This window comes from Lynx canadensis, chromosome D2, assembly GCF_007474595.2.
Source record: "Lynx canadensis isolate LIC74 chromosome D2, mLynCan4.pri.v2, whole genome shotgun sequence".
NCBI classification, from domain to species: domain Eukaryota; kingdom Metazoa; phylum Chordata; class Mammalia; order Carnivora; family Felidae; genus Lynx; species Lynx canadensis.
This window is the reverse complement of record NC_044313.2, coordinates 13827761-13839794: the sequence shown is the minus strand read 5'-3', so window position 1 is coordinate 13839794 and position 12034 is coordinate 13827761.

Here is a 12034-nt window from a genome sequence, read left to right as displayed (position 1 = left end):
CACCCCCAGGTTGCACTTTTAAAAAAAAATTATTTTAAAATTTATTTTCTTTTATTCCCCAGCTTTGAATCCAGGTATATGCTTTTTTGTTCATGTTAACCTTTGGTAAGCTTTTTCTCCATTATACCCTCACACACTGCTCACAAGCACATTCCTCCACAGCCTTGCAAGAATTACTTACTGACTTCGTTCTTTGCCCTTCCCCCCCGCCGCCCAGGACTAGCTACGGGAACCAAGGAGAGAGGCTACCTGTTAATCTCTGTTTTACAGACACAGGGTCCACATGTAACGTACTGAATGGGACCCAGATGTCCAAAACAGCGCACAACCTCAAAAGTTTTCAGCCTCCTCTTGAACGTTTTCAAGGTCCATCCAGTTTCTGCCCTAACCCCTGCATACCTTGCTAACCTCATATAAACTATCCCAAGGCTCCACAAAGACAAGGCAGACTTGGGGCCAATCCCCTGCCTTCTCACTGGGCTACCTTTCTGATAAAAAAAAATCTTTCTCTGCTTCAGACACAGTGACGCAGAGATTGGCTTACCACAAATCACACATCCACACATCTTATTTCAGGGTTCGGTCACAGTTTGGCCAGCCAGTCGGGAGGCCGTGTGCTAGAGGCAGACCACCCTGAGCAGTGGAGTGACTTGGGGGACTCCGCGAAGCTGCTTGGACCACATATTGAGTCCACGGGAGTTCTCCTGGCAGGCTCCCCAAGCAGCATCCACTGTGTTCAGCGTCAAGCCACAGTTGGGAGTGGAACAGCCTCTGTTTGGCCACGGGTGAGGGACTCGGCGAAGGGCGAGTTTCTGGAGTGCGGAATCAGTGACTGTTCCTATTTGCTTTTGGTCCTTTTGGGGACATTTTCTGACAGGGCGTTGGTAAGAGGGACGCTCATAGTTTGAGAGATGGAAAAAGTGCTCTAACTACCCGTATTCAATTATGTTTCCTCCTACAAGGCCTTAATTGTTGTCTTTGTGTGTTGTCCATTTGTCTTGCTTGCCCCATGTGGAATGCTGATTTGATTCGGGACTATAGCCCTTCGGGCTGTATATTCCAAAACTGGTTTAGGTTACAAACTTATGAAAAAGAAAAAGATGATCTGGGGCACCTGGGTGGCTCAGTCGGTTGAGCGTCCGACTTCGGCTCAGGTCATGATCTCACAGTTTGTGGGTTCAAGCCCCGTATCAGGTTCTGTGCTGACTGCTTGCTCAGAGCCTGGAGCCTCCTTCAGATTCTGTGTCTCCTTCTCTCTCTGCCCCTCCCCCACTCACGCTTTGCCTCACTCTGTTTCTCAAAAATAAATAAATGTAAAAAAAATTTTTTTTTTTTACAGAAAACGATGATGTTTTTTGGTAACACTGCTTGGCTATAATATTTATGACAGTCTGGAGAAAAGTGGAACAATTAATAGATCCACAAATTATAATGCCGTCTTGCAATTACATTTGTTTCATAAAAGGGAGATATTTGGAAATTGAACCTTTAATATCCTCTCCACAAATACTAGTAAAACAAAGGCTAGGTTTTGTCTGCATCTTGTTTGTGGATATAGGTCTATATGGGTTATAAATATGAGATATTTTCTCTACCTCGGTTGGTATTGCTAAAATTAATTTGTAAGGAGGCTCTATTTAATTGGCTTAAAGGCAAACACGTGTAAAAACTGGGCATTCTAAAACTCTGATAATAACTAACCCACATGTGTTTCAAGTTCACATGATCTGGAAAAATATTCAGTATTAAAGCAAATTCAAGGTTGTTGGTTTAATTAAAAGGGACATGCATTTAGAGTTATCAGCATCAAACACAGAATTTCTATTCTACCAAGATTTACCACGGGTCAAATGAGCTCATGTTATGCTTCTACAGAATTTGTCGACAAAAAAAGGAACCTAAGAATGATGGGTAGCTGTTTTGGGGTGTCTGGGTGGCTCAGTCGGTTGAGCATCCGACTCTTGATATCAGCTCAGGTTGTGAACTCGTGATCATGAGATCGAGCCCCAGGGGGCACTGTGCCGAGCATGGAGCCTGCTTGGGGCTCTGTCTCTCCCCCTCTCTTTGCCCACCTCCCCTGCTCACATGGGCTTTCTCTCTCTCAAAATAAATAAATAAATAAATAAATAAATAAATAAATAAACAAACATTTTTTTAAAAAAAGAATAATGGGTTAGCTGTTTAATGTCATAAAAATTTCATGACTAATCTAAACATAATTGTTAAGAATAAACAGATGAACTTTAAAGTTTTGCTAAGTTAAATGATGAGTAACGTTAAGTCCATAAAATATTTAGATCATTTGCAAATAAGATAAAGTCCTGAAACAATAATTACTAAACATATGTTTATCTGCTTTGGGGTTCCTATTGCGGACGAACTAAAGATACCTGGGTCTGTTAGTAAACATGTTTTATGCTTTATTTAAAAAGTTGTGCTATTCAAAAACATGTGTTTCTAGAAATTATGAAATATAGTCATAAATATGCCAATATAAAGAATTCTGGCATAACAGACACTTCACAGTTGATGACTACTTAGTTTTCACCAGAGACTGAAGTTTCTAAGAACTAAAAAAAATTAAAAAAAAATTTTTTTTTACATTTATTTATTTTTGACAGAGTGAGACAGAGCGTGAGCAAGGGAGGGGCAGAGAGAGAAGGAGACACAGAATCCGAAGCTGGCTCCAGGCTCCGAGCTGTCAGCACAGAGCCCGACCCGGGGCTCGAACCCACGAACCGTGAGATCATGACCTGATCCAAAGTTGGATGATCAACCGACTGAGCCACCCAAGCGCCTAGACTTAAAAATTTTCAGTAAATGTAATTAAGACTGCTGGAAATGATAAGGGAATGAACTCTGCACATGGGGAAAGTAGGGTATGTGTTTTTGGTAAGAAAGGTATGAGGAAACGAGAGGCATTTTCATTTACGGAAAATAAATAATTTTGTCCTAGAATAAGAGTGGTTATGTTTAATTAATTAATTAATTAATGGAGAGAGAGAGAGAGAGAGAGAGAGAGAGAGAGAGAGAATCTTAAGCAGGCCCCATGCTCAGTGCAGAGCCTGATTTGGGGCTTGATCCCATGACCCTGGGACCATACATAACCTGAGCCAAAATCAAGAGTTGGACACACAACTGACTGAGCCACCCAGGTGCCCCGAGAGTGGATATTTAAAGAGGGAAAACTTAGGGCGATATCTAAATGTAAAAAAGAAGGTTGTGGAAGATTTATGAGAAGGACATCTTTGGAAAAGAATTTTACGCATGGTCAGGATGCATGAGAATTTATTTTTGAATTGATTAGAATTTATGAGTTTGAATATCAAATTAGAATTTATGAGGTAGATCAGAATTATTAGAATTTATGAGTTTTACTGTCAAAAGCACACTGGTATAGAAGTGAAATTTGGCTTTTCCTCTCTGTTGAAATGACAGAGTGTTCTTAGATTATCGGTCTACTCTTTTTTTTTTTTTTTTTTAATGTTTATTTATTTTTGAGACAGAGAGAGACAGAGCATGAACGGGGGAGGGTCAGAGAGAGGGAGACACAGAATCTGAAACAGGCTCCGGGCTCCGAGCTGTCAGCACAGAGCCCGACGCGGGGCTCGAACTCACGGACTGTGAGATCGTGACCTGAGCCGAAGTCGGCCGCTTAACCGACTGAGCCACCCAGGCGCCCCTATTGGTCTACTCTTAACAAGTGCAGAGGTGCTGACAACACTGACTCCATCTTGTTCGCGCTCGCACAGTGACCCCCCCCACCCCCGCTCAGGGCTGTGCTCCAGTCCCCCATGGAGGTTAATGTATGCCCGGACTGGAAGGGGAAAAGCTTGTTCTGATCTTCCCTAAAGGGTTGCACAGAAGGCTCCACTTTAGGTAACTAGCAGAGACCCACTGGCGCACAGATGGCCCCACTTTAGATAACTACCCCATGACCTCCCCACCATGCCCCTCGCTCTATAAAAGCTAGGAATTAAGGGCCGGTTTGGGTGGCGAATAGGGGCGGAGGGGGGGTGCTGTGTGCAGCCTGGATCGCCTGCTCCTGTCTGTAAGCTACCCTGAATAAGGAGGCTGTGTAAACGTTATGGAGTGGCTTGCTTCATTTTTCAGTCCTGGGACGCCTTCTCAGTCTGGAGGATACATGACTGACTCTCTTCCACCTTCTAATAACGAGAAATTGTAGGGGTGCTTGGGTGGCTCAGTTGGTTAAGTGTCAGACTTCAGCTGGGGTCATGATCTCATGGTTTGTGAGTTCGAGCCCTGCCTCTGGCTCTGTGCTGACAGCCTGGAGCCTGCTTCAGATTCTGTGTCTCCCTCTCTCTCTCCCCCTCCCCCACTTGCACTGTCTCTCTCTCTCTCTCTCTCTCTTAAAAATTAATAATAAGAAAATGTAAACAAAAGTTTTTCTTTTCCTTTAAAGATATCTGCCTAGAAAAGCAAAGTTCCTAAATTTTGTGGTTATCAGGTCTTTGATTACTTAAAAACGTTGAATCTTGTCAACATTAAAAGAGTTAGTTTTGCTTACAATTGCATAACCCTCTGTATCTGCATTTAGAATCTCTGGTTACCACCTTGGCTAAATAGATAATTAAATATTAAGTTTTTTGGGGGGCGCCTGGGTGGCTCAGTCGGTTGGGCATCCGACTTCGGCTCAGTTCATGATCTCGCGGTCCGTGAGTTCGAGCCCCGCATCGGGCTCTGGGCTGACAGCTCAGAGCCTGGAGCCTGTTTCAGATTCTGTGTCTCCCTCTCTGACCCTCCCCCGCTCATGCTCTGTCTCTCTCTGTCTCAAAAATAAATAAATGTTTAAAAATTTTTAAAAATATTAAGTTTTTTTTGTAATTTTTAAAAAATGGTCACTTATTTTTGAGAGAGAGACAGAACATGAGTTGAGGAGGGGCAGAGAGAGAGAAGGAGACACAGAATCCAAAGGAGGGTCCAGGCCCTGAGCTGTCAGCATAGAGCCCCATGCAGGGCTCGAACTCGAAAACCGCGAGATCGTGACCTGATCCGAAGTCGGACGTTCAACCGACTGAGCCACCCAGGCGCCCCATAAGCATTAAGTTTTGTAATGATCTGTGATCCTATTTAGGCATGTGCTTTATAACCTTCTAATATTTTTTTTTATTTTTTTTTATTTTTTTCAACGTTTATTTATTTTTGGGACAGAGAGAGACAGAGCATGAACGGGGGAGGGGCAGAGAGAGAGGGAGACACAGAATCGGAAACAGGCTCCAGGCTCTGAGCCATCAGCCCAGAGCCCGACGCGGGGCTCGAACTCATGGACCGCGAGATCGTGACCTGGCTGAAGTTGGACGCTTAACCGACTGCGCCACCCAGGCGCCCCTAACCTTCTAATATTTTTGACAGTATTCCCAAAATTAAAATTCTAAATGAAGTCTCTATGACTAATTAGGCTTCTATATTTGATATGTCCAATTACATGGGAAGTATATTGGACAAATGATGATAAATCTTCTTAGGATAGATTACATGAGTGAATGCTTTAACTGTTCCAGAAATTATATAAAATTACTAAGCTGTCCTAGTATAATGTCCTAGTACATAAAATTCCTGATCTGTCCTAGTATAACGTCACCGTTTGTAATTCTACTTATTAAAGTGTTGTGTGTCACAGAAATAACCAAATTTCTTTGTCAACTGCACATTGTTCTATTCTGATGCTCTTGCAAATGTATTTCAGCTTTAAAGAGATTCATGGAAAGGACTTTTGACAAAGAGGTTTGTCATATCTGTAAGGTCATAAAACTAAACAATTTCTGGAATAGGAAAGCTGCATTCAAGCAGGACAAGAATTAGTAACATGAGACTAAATAGAAGACGATTATAGTTTTTATGACTTTTGTTTAAAACGCTGCTGCTTCTCCAATGTTTTCTCTTCCAGATTTAAGGAAATTTTCTCTCCCAAGATATCTACGACTTACAGAAATGTGGTAAAATATTCCTTTGTAAACAAATGTAAATATTTATCTTGTCTCCCTACCTGAACCCTTCAGAATTTAGAAACTCTCAGTGAGTATTCTGTCTTTCATGGTACTTATGGTTGCTTACACAAATTCACCAGAATCTGTTCCCCTTGTAACAGGACACCATTGGAAACACTGGTCATATTATCAAGGCTTTGACTGGAATGTCATATTTGAGAGAGACAGGCATAGACTCAAATATGACCAGACAGCTTTAAGGAACGAAGGTTGACTTTATGGAGTCCACAGAGTCCGTTGGAAAGGTTGGCCTGATATCTTGCTTACAGAGTTCCCAGCAGATTTACTGAGTAAAGAATTCCTGGCAGGTGCGGGAACTTCCAGATATTTGGGGGATTCTGGGAAGAGAGGACGTCACCCAAATCAGCAATTATTATAGGTGAATCTGACAGCGAGTACTTGGCTTAGCTTCTGGCCTTGAGAGGCTGTGAAAAGTTTAACCTGAAATTCCTTATGAAAGGTTCCAGCGAGGCAGGTTTTAAAAAAGTTCATATGGGGGCGCCTGGGTGGCTCAGTCGGTTAAGCGTCCGACTTCGGCTCAGGTCATGATCTCACGGTCCGTGAGTTCGAGCCCCGCGTCGGGCTCTGTGCTGACAGCTCAGAGCCTGGAGCCTATTTCCGACTCTGTGTCTCCCTCTCTCTCTGACCCTCCCCTGTTCATGCTCTGTGTCTCTCTGTCTCAAAAATAAATAAACGTTAAAAAAAAAAAAGAATAAAAAAGCTCATATGGTCTCTTGCTGGTTTTGGTGCACTTATATAAATAATTAGGCCAAGTTGTTAAAACTGCACTTGACTTTACAAACAAATTAGTCCTAATTTGGCCATCTTTGGCAGAAATGAGGGTGTTTTTAGAGAGACAAAATATGTTTCACCAACAGACCTTTATGGATGTTAGATTCTATTTCTGATTAATTATCTTGGAATGTTTCTTTGCCTATAAAACTGGGCTGGGTCCTGGAGCCTTCTGGTTTCCTCAGATATCCAGCTAAGACTCTCCAGAGTAAGGTTTCCAATTTTCTCCCATTCTCTTGACTTGGAATCCTTGAGAACCCAAACTGCCCTTTTTCCTAAAGCCCTGCAAACTGAAGCTAGATAACTTGAGATACACTTTGGAGAAATTGCTACAAGAGTTCATATGTAGTCAATCTTCATGGCTGCTGCTTTTCAGGCCACTCAAAGGGATCACTGGGGATATTTGAACAACAATCCAGAAAAATCTATCAGATTGCCGCTGCCCCCAACCCCGCCATCTGAGGATGCTTTGAGCCTGACGTCTAGCAAACTTCTCACCGGCAGTACTCAAGACTCAGACACTAGATTTAGAATGTGCTCCAACCCTTAACCTGTGTTTTTCTTTTGTTTTCATAAAAATGTCTTTTATTAATTATCTGGCTGCTTGTACAACACCGGCCTACCTTTGAGAGCCCACTAGTAGGGTCATCTGAAATGAGACAACTGTTTACCTGAACTGACCTATTTTTTTTAATGTTTATTCATTTATTTTGACAGAGAGCGCGAGAGAGAGGGAAAGAGAGAGTCACCATAAGAGGGGGGAAGGGCAGAGAGAGAGGGAGAGAGAGAATCCCAAGCAGGCTCCATGTTCTCAGTGAAGAGCCCAACACAGGACTCGATCCCACAACTTCAAGATCATGGCCTGAGCTGAAACCAACAGTTGGATGTTTAACCGACTGAGACACCCAAGCGCCCCTGAACTGACCTGTCCTTAAGACTAAGACTGGTTCATGAGATATAGAGTAGGATTTTTATCTAAGATCTAGAACAGAACAGTTAAACTCCAGCTGGGAGGAGACAATTGTTAATATAGGATATAGGATGCTTTCCTAAGAAAAATAAATCATGTCAAAAGGGTAGAATGTTAATTCCTGACCACCCCACAGGGACTTTTGATAAAAATTTATTTCAGATATGGGACAGATTCTTATACAAGCCTCCCACTTATGATAAATTAAGTCAGAGGGCTCCATTATGCGAAAAACAAGCCAATCGTAGTAAATACTGAACCCTTTTTCTGGATTCCCCGATGGACTGCTGTTATAGGGACTACTAAGATCTGGGCTTATGTGATAATTAAATGTGATTTCTGAATATTTTGGTCATGCAAAATGTATACCTTAAGCCAAGTATCAGAGAATATTTTTAACAAGATGCAAAGTTGATTTGTTTCTCAAACCCAACCTTTGCCCCTTTTCAGCAAGAAGTAGCTGAGAACGGTCACCACCCTATTCCCCATGATTGAAGAATTAAAAACCGGAGTGGAGACCTGAACCGGGTATGTGCTTCTTTATTCATTTTAACCTTTGCGAGGCAGGATTTTTCTTCATGATATAAGTACATTCCTCCACAGCCTTGCAAGAATGATTAAACTTGTAGATTGTTCTCCACCCCCCCCACCCAGTACTAGCCACAGGAACCCAAAAGGGAGGACATTTGATAATGTCTTCTTATGCAGAGACAAGGTCAACATGTGACATACCGGAACCCCTCGATGGATCCTGGATGTCCAAAACAGTACAAAATCTCAAAACTTTCCAGCTTCCCCTTGAAAGGTTTCAAGACCCAACCAGTTTCTGCCCTAACCCCCACATACCTCACTAGCCCCATATAAACTGTCCCTAGGTCCAACCAATCATTAATCAGATAGGGCTGTTTTTTTAAATGTTTATTTTATTTTTTGAGAGAAAGACAGGGCACGAGTTGGGGAGGAGTAGAGAGAGAGGGAGACACCGAATCTGAAGCAGGCTCCAGGCTCTGAGCTGTCAGCACAGAGCCCGATGCGGGGCTCGAACTCACAAGCTGTGAGATCATGACCTGAGCCGAAGTTGGACGCTGAACTGACTGTACCATCCAGGCGCCCCTCAGATATATCTTTTGAAGAGATTTTCTCTTACTTTGTAGCTTGTCTTCTCATTCTCTTGACATCTAGTAAATTTTAAATTTCATCTACTTTAGTCATAAATCTAGAATATCCTTTTGTCTTTTATAACATATAGATACTATTAAAAATTTTCCTTCATCCATTTTTCAACCTTTTCTTCTACTTTCTTTAACGTATTATATCTCTGTTAAACTGTTTGTCCTCTAACTCCCTCATCTGGACCATCTATGGGTCTACTTTTTGTTTCTTTCCCCATTTGATGATGGTCACATTTTCCCCTCAGTGTGTCTGTTGGTTTTTTATTGCATGCTGAACCTGCGGGAAGGGAAGTGTGGGCACCTTCAGACCCCAACGTTTTAGAGTAAGAAAAATAACCAGCACCACAAAAACATGAACAGCATCGCTGAGTTTGGACCATACTTTGGAGTTTTCCAAGCACTTTCTCATGTATGCGTCTTTTGGCTTTCCTCAGTCTACCTGCCACCAACCAGGACAACTAACTGCAGGCTATAAGAAGTCCTCTCTGAAGGGTGATTTTATGAAGGGCCTGGACAAAAACTCAGAGACGTGAGTCTCCATCCAACGTCTGCAAGGATGGTGTCTCCTGCTGTGGTCTTGGTGGGGTTGTGGTCAGTTATATCCTCCTAATCAATTCCCCTCTTCTTCCCGGGCAATGGTCACCTGCTAGAGGTTACATTTTCTAGCTGACCTTATGGCTGAGTATGGCTGTGACCAAGTTCTTATCAAGTGAATATGAGTACACGTGACGTGTGCAAATTCCACCTTACAGGCTCCAAAGAAATTGATTGCCCTGACTTCCTCTTTCCCTTCCCTTGGCTAGAACAGAGGTGAGCTGAAGAGGCCAGTTTTAAGTGTGTAGGTGATGAACGTGTCCTAGGGTAGTACCAGGGTAGTGCTTCTCAAACTTTAGTATACTTTAGAATCACCGGGGGCCTTGGTCAGACTGCTGGGTTCCACCCCCAGAATTCCGAATCCTATAGATCTGGGGTGGGTCCCAAGAATTTCCATGTCTAAGAAGTTTCCATACAGTGGTCATGCTGATGGTCTAGGGACCACCCTCTTAAAACTGCTGCCCTAGGATAGTGTGGAACGACAAGATGGAAAGACCCCAGGCCTGAGTACTTAGTGCCTGGATGGAGCAGGGCTGCCCCAACAACATGCAACTCTTGCTTTTGGAGTGCTATGTAAGAGATCAATAAACCTCCATCTTTTTTTAATAATTTTTAAAAAATGTTTTAAATGTTTGTTTATTTTTGGGGGGGGGGGCAAGGGCAGAGAGAGCTGGAGGCACAGAATCCGAAGCAGGCTTCAGGCTCTGAGCTGTCAGCACAGAGCCCGACCCGGGGCTGAAACTCACAAACTGTGAGATCATGACCTGAGCCAAGGTCGGGTGCTTAACCTACTGAGCTACCCCGGCGCCCCAAACCTCCATCTTTTTTGAAACACTGTGTATATTTGTGGGTTCTCTTGTTAAAGCAACTTTGCCTTCACCCCAAGCAGGACACACGTGATTGCCAAATTAGTCAGGGTTTTGGTCAGTGACAGCCCTAACGTTCAATCTTCCTCTTTGGTCTGCATGTTTACCTCTCTTTGAAGGAGTCACCCCTTCCCTGTAGGCCTTACTGTGTGGCTGGCAGGCCACATGGCCCTAAGCCTGGGGCAAAGCCACCTGGACCACAGGTGGAGACCTAACCTGAGATGTGCCCACCCAGCATGCAGACGTGGGCTGGATGAAGCAAACAATCTTTGAAGGCCTGGTTTGCACACCCCACCCCCGCCTCCCTGCCTCCTCTCTGCCAACCTTTTTGTATTAAGACTTTCTTTCTTCAGTTCCCACACTCTCCCCTAAGTGGTCAAGTCTGTAGGTCGTCAACACAAAGTGGGCTGTACGACTTGATTGTAACACAGCAATTTGATTCCAGGAACCAATGCCATGTTTAATGTAGGAGTGTAATTGGCTCCCCATTCTTTTTAAAAGAACTGGTGGGTTCTTTGTGACTGAGAAGTCCCCACCCTGCCCTGTATGCTTGTCCTCTCTCAAGAGAGAGAGATAGAAACACACACACACATGCACACACACACACACACACACACACACACACACATTCATGGGGAGAGAGCATGGCAGCCATATCTTCCTCCAGGGAAGCCTGTGCCAGAATTCACATGGGCCGGTGCACCTGAGGAGGCCAGCCCTGGTGACACTCTTCCTCCTCTGCCTGGGTTAGAAGGACTCCTTCTTGGCCGCTGGAATAAACCATCCCCCTCTTCCACTATTTGCATATACTGTACCTGCCTGAGGTGAGGTACCCTACTAGGTCTTAGGAGACCAAGAGGCGGCTTTTAAAGTTTGATTTTGCTTTACCTGCATCTTGTGTTCCTGTGTTGTCTGCAAAAACATCACTCATTTAGAGAAACAAAAACCCTTGCTGCTATTTCCACCCACCCCCACCTCCAGAACTAGAAGATTTTGCCTCGGTCAAACCTATTACCATTGATCTGCTCTCAGCTGGCCATTATTCTGCTTCTCCTTGGACAACTTTTGAACTCTTCTCTTCCATGAGGCTGGCCTAGGCTGCTTGGACTCCCAGCATTTCTTTCTTCTGACTCCATAAGCCACAGAGTGTTTGCCTGTCACTTCCTAATTCATGCCTTATATTTAAGTATATGAATCCATGGATCTCTATTCTCTTTTTCCATGGATGGTGGGGGCCTTTATTGCCCTCAAATCATCCAGCCTCTCTTGGGCCCTCGGGAAGTGCTTTTTGGGCTAGTTGACTGATATCCATCTGATACTTCATTAGGAGAAAGAATTAGACTTCAGGAAGAAGTCTCTTGATAACCTGTCTCCCTTCTTCCCTAGGAAAAGGGGCTGGATAATATATAGGAAGTAGGAAAATTCCTCTCTCCTAAAACCTAAAGAAACTCAGTCACCTCAGAGGTGAGGAGAAGTACCCGGATCTCAGAACCCTGACTTTCTCCACAAGAGTCCCTTCTCTTGTGGGTTCTCACCTATTCCTGCCCCCACCATCCCACTGGTCCAAATGTGGGCAAATGACCCTTGCACACTGATTAAAAACTATATAACATTGAGTCACATACAACTGGA